The following is an 11,104-nucleotide window of genomic DNA, read 5'->3' on the forward strand; positions in this document are numbered from 1 at the left end:
TCTCAACCGCGTAAGTACGAATTCGCGTAAGTCGAATTAGCGTAAGTCGAATTCGCGTAAGTCGAATTCGCGTAAGTCGAATTCACGTAAGTCGAGGACTTACTGTATATGACATATTTTACATACGTATAATCATTATAAACCGGTGGCCCTTACGGCATAAACTCTGAGTTGACGAAGACTCGAAAAATGAACTCGAAAAAAATAAACTTGTACCAAAGAATTAAGATTATGAGTGGAGGTAGACGGTTCCGTCAGCACCTTCCATGAATCTCACACATACACGTGGGCTTGTCCCGTAAACCGTCAAGCCATCAGCATGGCTTACTGGTTGGGCTTTTGTCTAGCACCGAAAGGCGCCGGGTTCGATCCCGTCAGTTGACCTCGATTGAAAATAATTTATTCCGAGTATATAATGCTGCTGGTCATAATTGAATATTTGCTGCATTATGCTGCTGGTCATAATTGAATATTTGTGACACCAAGTCAATTGATTCCTGTCGGTTCCTCCATTAAAGTGGCTAAAAACCATCCGACCTACTATTTCACCACTATTTGTAGCGTAATAAATAAACGAATTCTTTTTTTACGAGCTTTGTATTAGTTTCAATGGGGAATATTACACTATCAATTCTATGTAGTATCGTGGATTTCAAAACAACCCGAATTCGCTACTGATTATCATGATACTGACCTATTACACTTCCCAATACGGATCGCGTGATAATATTGATAGAATAATAATATGCCCCTTGTCACTTGGATTTTATTTTTAATTTTAAAATGTTAGAGATCAATAATCTTAGTTTCCCTTTTTTTAAATAACAAAAATAATTTATATTATAATTTCCCGCTATTTACCATTCACTTCTGGATGAATGCCTCACTAATATTCTTCCATTCGTCTCTTTGCGCAACTATCATCCATCTCACCCTACACATTTTTTTTAATTTCATCCAACCCATCTTCCTTATAGCTTTTCTTTTACCCCTTTACATTTTCTCGGGTACATGCCCAACAAATATTTAATATCATTTCCTATGTTTACACATGTTGCACCTACGTCATATACGGCATTACTTTTATTATATTCAACCAGTGGTGTCACCTAAAACTATTTTTTTAATAATTAATATTTGTTAATTGTTATGACTTACGAGAGAGAAGCGCCAAAAGAGAAGCCAAAGTTCACACGTTGTTTCTGGGTAGCGTCTCCGTCTGTCTGAATCAGTTAACCTTCTTACCTTTAGGTACATACATACACTGATTTCTCAGGAATTTGAACAAAAGTCAATTATGGCTCATATTTGTTGCTATTTATATGTAGCTGCACCAAATGGATTTCGCTGTTAGCCGTATAAATACAGAAAGCTGTATATATACAGAAATTGCAATGAGGCGTGTAGCCGATAACAAATATGTTAAATTAGCGTTTTTCAATTTATATAATTTGGTGTCACTCGGTGCAGACCGCACTCCCCGCACTGGCCTGGCGACGCTACTGTATCCAACTACCCATTTATTTCAATCGCGATGTTTGGTTACTGTCTGTTATCGGTGAACAGACGGTCTGTGAAAGAGATGGCTGCATACGTAATGGCATAGTAAACGAGATCTTGGTGAACAGACGGGGTGAGAAAGAGATGGCCGTATACGTAATGCCTGGAGCGCATCCTCGGTTTACGGAAAATCTGTGAACGAGTTGTCGTGTCACCGCTTAATATATCACTAGAGGCCGGAATCTGAAGGGGCCGGAAACGTGCCGCCTATTGTTCAATTGTTGTAAATCCTTTGTAAAAAAGGTTCGGCAAACCTTTAACAATGCATTTACAATCTTTGAACAATAAACAGTCCCTTCAGATTCCGGCCTCTATATATCACAAGTATCACATTTTATCGTTAAAAACTAAAAGGTTAATTTTGGAGCTAGTCAACTTGTAATATGAACAGTCAAAGCTCGATACAATCATATTCATATTCATAGTAACTATACCCGATTTTCCTCGATAAATTCATACTTATACTACTTTAGTATGCAAATGAGGAATTATGCAACGGATAGGTACGAGTAAGAAACACGGCAGCGCTCGATAGCGTCATAATGGGCCATAAAGGACAAGGTTCCTTTGTCTCCAGGGATCAGAGAGGCAGGTCAGTATTTGCATAGGGTACTTGGGTACTTGTCTCGGATGCTGAGGATAAAATTAGATGTGGCGTGTGTCGGCGACTACCGGTGCAGGGGTCGCGCGTGGGATCTCGCAGTTCAAGAACCACGACTACCGTTTAACATTTAACCAGATCTGACCATCGCCAGACAGTTACGATTTACTTTAGAATACATTTGTATAAATCAAAAAACACAAGATTCTAATGTACATATGTATATCGTAGGCAAGGAAGAATGCAGTTGATTGATCGGCGCCTGCCTGTCCAGTGCAAGTGAATAATTAACTCTCGAGTCCTGAGATTCTTCGGAGGATGGGAGCATCAGCGGCTCGATTGATTCCGTTCTTGATGATTTCGCATCACCCACGGTCCTCTTCTAATTATGATTAATCGAGCTAGAGAGGTCGGTGTCGGACGGCAAGGCCAGAGTCTGTAGGCCGCCAAATACCAAAAAACACGAAAAAAATGTATGAGCAATTGTCTTACACCCACTCGCGATGATATAACCCGATCGAAAAATATCTACAAGGATGTAAAACAAAATCTACTCGTAGACCTTTTGAAGTTCAATTTCTATTGTCGATGGAAAATGCTTTAAAATTTACTACACGGTCGATTTGTTTTAATGGTTTCCATATATGGATTGACATATTGTCCAATTTAAAAACATGTACAACAAAATTAACCATTTGAGACTTTTTTCCATGATAAATATAATATCAAAATAATGAAAAAAAATGCCTTCTAAATCAGGATAATGAAAATAAATAAAGAAAATTTAACTATCAATATATACATACATATATATGTATAATAGCGGTCTCCGTGACGAGACAGAATGTTAAATTACAGAAAACGCAAATATCGGAAGACAAAGATCGAAAATCGAAAGATCTTAAGTCGAAAGATCAAAAAAAAATACTGCATGGTAAACGGTACATACTCACTTAATTTGCGCGATCAGGATACAACAGGAACAAGAGGAACAGGCTTTTCCTCCCGTATTAATGTGCGCGCGCAGAATACGGGAGGAAAAGCATGTTCCTCTTGTTCCTGTTGTATCCTGCTCGCGCAAATTAAGTGAGTATATACGTGAGTATGTACCGTTTACCATGCACAATTTTTTTTTGATCTTTCGATTTTCGATCTTTGCCTTCCGATATTTGTGTTTTCTGTAATTTAACATTCTGTCTCGTCACGTAGACCCGTATAATAGATAGTAAGTATGCGTTAAGTAAAAAATACAATCATATGAATTTTCGTGCTTTAATAATATATGTATGTAATTTTCCAGGATACAAATTACACATATGTATATGGAAAGGCTTATAATTTAATTGAATAATAAAAAAAATGTTCAACCAACTAAACTTCGGTCATAAAATAAAGTATTAAGACGTGTGGGAAGTAAAATTAGTGATATTCTGCGAAAGGTCGAAAACCTGCAAAAGGTTACTGTCCTTTTTACATATTCTTTTAATATCTATCTATAAAAAAAAATCACTAGGATTTCATAGAATTATCCTTAAAGGAAAAAGTGATGTTTTACTGTGGGAGGTAGCCTATGAATGATGACTAAAATTAGACACACATGGGTGTTAATTTATAACCATTTCTTCTATTGTTTTAATGAAATATACTTAAATTAAATATGTAAGCATACAACATTTTCTCAAACCGCAGACATGATTTGCTATTAAGTTAATTTAATAATGAGTATTTTAAATGTAAATGTTGTAATAATCATTATTCAAAGTTAAATAATAATAATTTACTCATAGAAACAAACACAACTTGATTAGTGTCACGTTCATGGCAATAATTAAGAAAATTCAAGGTTTTTATTAATATCAGGAGTTTCAAACAATTTTTTTTATAATTTATTTATTTTATGCATATGTGTGATTTATTTTATAGCCTAGAACAGGGGTCGGAAAACTGCGGCTCACGTGCCGAATGCGACTCTTTGACCCCTTGAGTGCGGCTCGATTTATAGTGCATCTTACAAACATCGATAAACAATTTATAAAGCATTATAAGAGACATCTATGGATAAATTTGACAAACATTTTTGCAGCATTTTATAAGTCAGCAAATTCGAGTTGAATTGTGCGAGACATAGGACAAGGTTGCCAATTTGTAAGAACTGTTTTAATGAAATCAGACAATTTTGCAAACTCTGATAGACCTGGAGTCATAAATCCAAAGTCTCACCAGCAGCACCGGGCTAAGGATCGAACCCGTGACCACTCAGTCGAAAGAATTACACGCCAAATACTGATCTATGCTGCTGGTTCATGATGAATTCATTCATAATCCATATTTAATTTTATTAAATATATTTTAATTGTACTATGGATGTCATGTGTGTGGCCTCCTAAGTCTTGGCTTTTTATATTTTGTACAAAAAAAAAGGTGGAATTATTTAGTACATTTAAGTGGCAAAATTTTTATTTCTTTGTATTTTTCTGAATTTACATAATTGATAAATAAGCATGTTATATAATTTTTTCATAATAAAACCAGGAAAATACACATGGCTACTTGGAGCGGCGTGACCAGGCGGCGACATCCTATACAAATTGCCATATAACATAATTTTCATATGCAAGATGACAACATGTATGTATATACTACATACATACATACATATATACTGTGATATATAAAAGGTCCCGATGAAAAAAAATCGAAAATAGCTTCAATAACGAGCGATATAGCTCGAAAGAGACTTTGTATGTATGTTTGTTTGGTTCGTAGAATCCGTGACGTTCAATTTAATAAAAAAAACAAATGAATATTCAAATAAATTTAAATAAAATAAAACTATTCAAATGTTTACTATTAGATTAGCCATGTTTAAGCGGTTTATATTACAAATACCGAGCGAAGCCAGATAAAACCACTAGTATAATATATTATAATGTACACTGAGTTTGAGGAGGTTAAAGAAATTATTTTACTATACAGAACATATTAATAGAATGGATTTTTAATGTTTGATAGTAAGAATAGTCCTCAAATACTACTGCAAGCATAAAATTAAAAGATATTTGAAAACTTTCAATCAGACAGGCAGTCTTGTTCATGTTGGACACATAGAACCTGTATTGAAATGAATGCACCCTAATTAGTATGAAATTATTTAATTCAGATGACTAAAGGTTTCAAAACTATTTTCATCGACAATATTTATATACCTGAATCTTTTTGAAGCCACATTCAATATTCGAAATCATACTTTAAGAATGTTACAGGTCAATAAAAACGACATCAAAAATAATTCCCCATCATAACATCACTTGATCATTTCGCACTGGAGTGGCGATTTGTCGTTTATTTTTTGTGCTCTTTGAAAAATGAAAGTATCTGGATTGGGAGTACGATACCTTCAGAGTTCACTGGTGTTATAAAGTGGGCTGATAAACCACACATTACAAGCCCACCCACCCACACGATTGGCCAAAACGGCCTTCTTCGCCCACCCGTACCACTGTCACTGTCGCTGTCGTTCTCCAACAACGATACTCCATTTTCCTCTTCAAACGATGGGATACCATCACAAATTGTCCTCTCAGCTGGCTTATCTCTGACTTTGCATCCCCACTGGTCTCCTGTAATTAATTTCTGCACGCCACTGGTGCAGCACGCCAACAACACGACTACACCTCCGTCAGCTTTATACAGAGTGGCGCAATTACTGAATCTTAAAAGTGAAATTTTTAGGACATATTTGTGCGTATTGAAAAATAAAAAAATAACTGTTTAACTGTTCAACTATGTAACTTGAGAAATTAAGTAGGGGCGGCTAGAAGGCGCATTTCAATAGCCAGCTGTCATCACGTCGATCTGATGGATGATTCCGATGTAATTTTTGATGATTAATTCCTTAAGCGCCATGACGGAGACATTTGCTTATTTTATTGACAGTAATCCCTCGTATGTGGGTAAAATATCAAATCGATCGAAAAAGTGGAAGTGGTTCGAATTCAGCTCACATATTGCTGTCCTCTGAAAGAAAATAACTAACATAGTGAAACTTATATAAAAACTTCAATTGGGATTTAAGTTTAAATGAGATTTATATATGTAATTGATCATTTTAAATATGTATGTACTTTTATATTTAACAGAAATGATTATTCTCAAGTCTTTTATCTAATATATAATTTGGAAAGAGACTTTGTATGTAACATTGGTTGGTTCGTTAGTACATCCGTGACTTCATCGAACAAATGATTCGAATTTTTTCGATTCAAAGGATTCGAAGTCCCCGAGGGCGAAGGCACCACCGGGGGCGCAGACTCCGACGGCGAAGCCCTAGTGGACACAGGCGCCGGGGGCGAAGGCGCTGGGGGGGCCGCTGGATTCTGGTATACATATAATTTCGAAAGATGCTTATATATGTCTGTATATATGTTTATTTGTTCGTGACAGTCAATTTAATAAAAAAAATATTCATGTTTAAGCGGTTTATATTACAAATACCGAGCGAAGCCGGATAAAACCATTAGTATACTATAACATATAATATTATTCCGATGTATCTAATTTGACACATTTAGTCACAGCTTAGTGCACTAGTAAAACCAAATATGCTGCTAGTGAGATCTTGTGGTTATTAAAAAACACAGATTGAGCGTCTCCTGTCAAAATTTTCCGATTTTTCAAGTTTAATTGTTGTGATAGATCCAATATAATGGTATTCTCCCCCTTAGTTTATTGCCAATTCGAGCTATTGTCATCTCGAATTCGTTGAATCTTATTATTACTCCTTACATTATGTATTTCTCGTAAATTTGCCGTGCATTAAAACTTTGATGATTGTCCATAGATGTCCCCATTGTATTCTACTGTATTATATGTAGTAATTATGAACAAAAATAATCTAATCATGTGTATCGCCTTGGAATAACTCCTGTCATGGCACATATGATGTATGTATTTATTAAAAATAATTTGCATGTTTTAGTGTTAGCAAACTTCCGTCTATCGGTAAAATATGAACCGAAAAAGTGACAGTGGTTCAAAAACAGCTCACTAATTTTGCGCTAGAACACGCAGTTTGTAAAATTAATAATAAAATTTAAAAAAATAAACTCAATATTTCAATATCACTACATATTATGATAACATCATATGGTTAAAATCCTTCCTACCTACTATGCCACCACTATTTGAGTATTATTAATGTACAATAAAATTTATGTACAATTCATAGATGTCTCGTTAATTTAACAGTTTTTCAGTGTCACATAATTCAACGACTTGTAATAAAAATGCTGCATTGTTTGTAATTGGCCAGGAAGGCGCATTGGGGTTTACCTGTAAGGCCTTCCTGGTAAATATGTAAAATAAATAAATCAGCAAAATAAGTCGTAAATTGTTTTAAAATATTAGCATGATTATTTTATATTGTAGTAAAATTAAACAATCATTCTTTTTTGAGATATTTAAGTTTAAAAATGCAGTGCAAAATTTTCCTTGACATTTTTCTAAATTTATTTGGTATTAATTGTATATCAAAAGAAGATCTAATTACTAGAATTCATTTTAGTGCCTACTTGTAATTAAATAATAGAAGTAATTTTTCTTTGAGAAAAATTATATAAAATAATACTATACTTATGTACCAATTTATTTGTGAAATTAACATAAACTTCGTTTTAAAGTGAGAAAATTATTTTGCAATTTTCTAAAGAGAGTTGTACCATCCTGTAGATATGTACATCATACCATACATAATACTTTTCCGAGTGAATCCCTTTACATTTCAATCTGACCATTTGTAAACATTGATTATGTTGACTTAATGAAGTTGTATGAATATCAAGGACATGCCGAGTGAACTGTGAGCCAGTTCATAATGGTACATAATTGCGATATCGATATGATTCAAGTGGAAGTGTCTTTTAACTAGTTTGTCCTATTTTGGTGTTGCCAGTGTGGGCAGCGAAACAGCCCACTCGAAGTGACGTGCAAAACAACAAGGTTCAAACTGAAAAATAAAAGTGTAACATTGTCGTGTGTAAGACGATCGGAATCCAGTTTCACTAGAGGACATTGGATATCATCGAAAACCTTGGTCTTTTGTCCGCTTTCAATTGCTCAAATTTTTCAGACGAATTTGTATGGCGAGTACAGAATGCGAAAGAAAAATGAGCCATTATAAAACGGTAAAATTAATATTGTGAATATATAAAATATCATACTAGAAAATGGTGAAATTTCTTACAAGCTAAAATTTTCCAGATTTTTCCGGGCACAATTTAAGATATGCGTTTAAATATCAGATAGCACTGAGCAACACAAAAATCATATTTTTTACTTACAGGAGCGGAGACTAATTAATCTTTACTTAAGTGATATGAGCGTTTAAAAAATGTGCAATTTTTACAAGCTTTGGCTTTTGCAGTCTTTAATTCAAAATCTAGTATTTTTGTGTCAAAAGTGCGTATTGTAATCAATAGTCGGGTGTTTTCTTCTATTTTTTGTAATTTTGATTGCTTTAAAATACGTATAATTTATTATAAAAAGTCGGAAATATATTTTTTTCTTATTATCATGAGCTAATTTTTCACTTTACAGCGTGTATAAGGGCTGGTTTTCCATCTCATTATTTTTTTGATATATCTGAACGTGATATCCGAATATATCCGAATGATTTTAAACTACAATATTAAATGTTCTAGTCGGGATCGCTCATCGCCCGTAAGTGAGCGTGAACGAGTGAGATGGAGTGATGCGCTCTCATTCTTCATCTTGCTCTTGCATCATGCATATAACAGTTTTTTAACTCAACTTCAAATCATTTGCCACTCGAATTAGTACGTTTTGATAATAAAAAAAATATTAAGATTAAAAACCAATCAATATAAATGTGAATAAGTGATTTGGCCCTCACGGGGATGTTTTGTGTTCGCGATTGCTTCTCATATATAAATTCGTACATAGATACATATATTGGTGCTGACTGTTGATAATAGACATTCCTAATTTTTTTCCTTATATTTAAATATTATTATGTATATGTTGTGTGACTATTGCTTGATTTTTTGATTTTTATGGATTGTACGTATAAATATGAATTTAATCTGTATATACATCGTTAATTATTTTGTTTCTTTTTGTTATATTTTTGACCATTGTGGCGCATTAGGAATTCATGTTATGCCAAAATGGTCCAAACTTTAAATACAATTAATGAAATAATATGTACTACGAAAAATAAATGTGCAAGCAAAAAGTATGTTTTTGACTTTGAAAATTCGTTAGATGATTAATTATGAATATTTTAAAGCAATAAAATATCATAATCAATAGAAAAAACATTTGACTATAAGTTGCAATACTCAACTTTGGCACAGCAATACTAGTAATTTATACAGCAATATAATTACAAACTTTGGACTAAAAATTGCCCATTTATTTAAACGCTCATATCTCTTAAACGAAAGCAAACTATAAAAAGCATTGTCATATTCGAATGGAGTGGATCAAACTTGGTAAAGATTGATAAGTCTCCGCTACTGTAATTTTTTTTTGTTCCTCAGTGTAATTAGTAGACCTCAATCATGCACTTTAAAGGAGTGAACGTAAACATGATCACTCATAAATTTTCTTAACGTAAGCGATGCAATACAACATGATGCAACTTCGTACGAATAGACGCGTGACTGGATTTTCTAAATATATCTCAATTTGCACAAAATCATTCAGTGGATTTAAAGTTTCAGCGAAAGGTGTAAAGTTCCCATATCGACATTCAACATTCCCAAATAATATCTAGTGTACATTGCGTTTTCACGTCCAGCTTGTAATACGCGGTCTCCACTGTTGTTGCCGACAATAACCGTTATTAGCGGCGACCAAAGCGAAGTGTTGATTGATCTCGGCGATAACTCACTCGGACAAAACGGCCATCATCGTCTCGCAATTACCTCTCAGCCTCTCGTTGGAGTGCTCTAATGAGACGTGAGCGAGCCCCCGATTGGCGATCACTGGAACCGCGCACACTTTGGGACACCTCAGTTCTCATACAGACGTCAGAGATTATGTCCAGATTGTATATGTACCTCAATTTTAATGGATGATTATTGCAGCGCATTTGGAGAGTTGTATCATACATGTAGAGATATAAATTAATGCATAAGGTGTGATCAAAAATTACTAAGAGCATATTTTTCCGGCAATTCAAAAATTTCAGATGATTCGGCGGAAAATTCCAAGCTTTTAGTTGCTCTTTCATAAAAAAGTATATAGTTTGCCAAAATTGAATTATAAATATGGTGACCATATTTGCAAGAACTCAAAACAAGACGCTCCACAAAATATTGTCTCCGCTTATTTCCCTCAAATAATCATTAATATTGTTGTCGAGGAATTATAATGTTTTTTTTTCAGAATGTACAATTTATGTGTGCAAGGAAAATAGAAAAAAGATAAAATATATATATATAAAAGATTAATTTTCAACATTTTTTTGGCGCAGACTGAGCCGATGTAAACTCACTCATTAAATTGTCAAATTAAGGCCACCAATACTACCAATATCAGACCCAGCTCTGGAGTTGTCAATTTGACAATCATATGTATGAAACTAAGAATTTACTAAGGACGTTCAAAGTCACTTCATTTCCATCAACAAACAATGGTATTAACAACATCAAGGCCCTACTCTAGAACAGTCCAATTTTCAATCATTTGAAAGTACATTAAGTACTGTTGAAGAAAACGAGAAAGCACTTTGATTGCACAACAGCTACCAAGCTTGTCCATAGGCCACTAATATTGCCAATTAAAAGGTTCTCCAAGCACGTTGCTTAAAATCAGTCTTGTTGAACCTCTTTATTAGTTTGTAGTAGTAGCGGGTGGGTCACGTGGCTATAAGAATGGAAAAAAGAGCTGGAATTGTACTTAAGAGCATGTAAAAGGGTG

The sequence above is a fragment of the Arctopsyche grandis genome, chromosome 12, assembly GCF_051622035.1.
Source record: "Arctopsyche grandis isolate Sample6627 chromosome 12, ASM5162203v2, whole genome shotgun sequence".
Classification (NCBI taxonomy): Eukaryota; Metazoa; Arthropoda; class Insecta; order Trichoptera; family Hydropsychidae; genus Arctopsyche; species Arctopsyche grandis.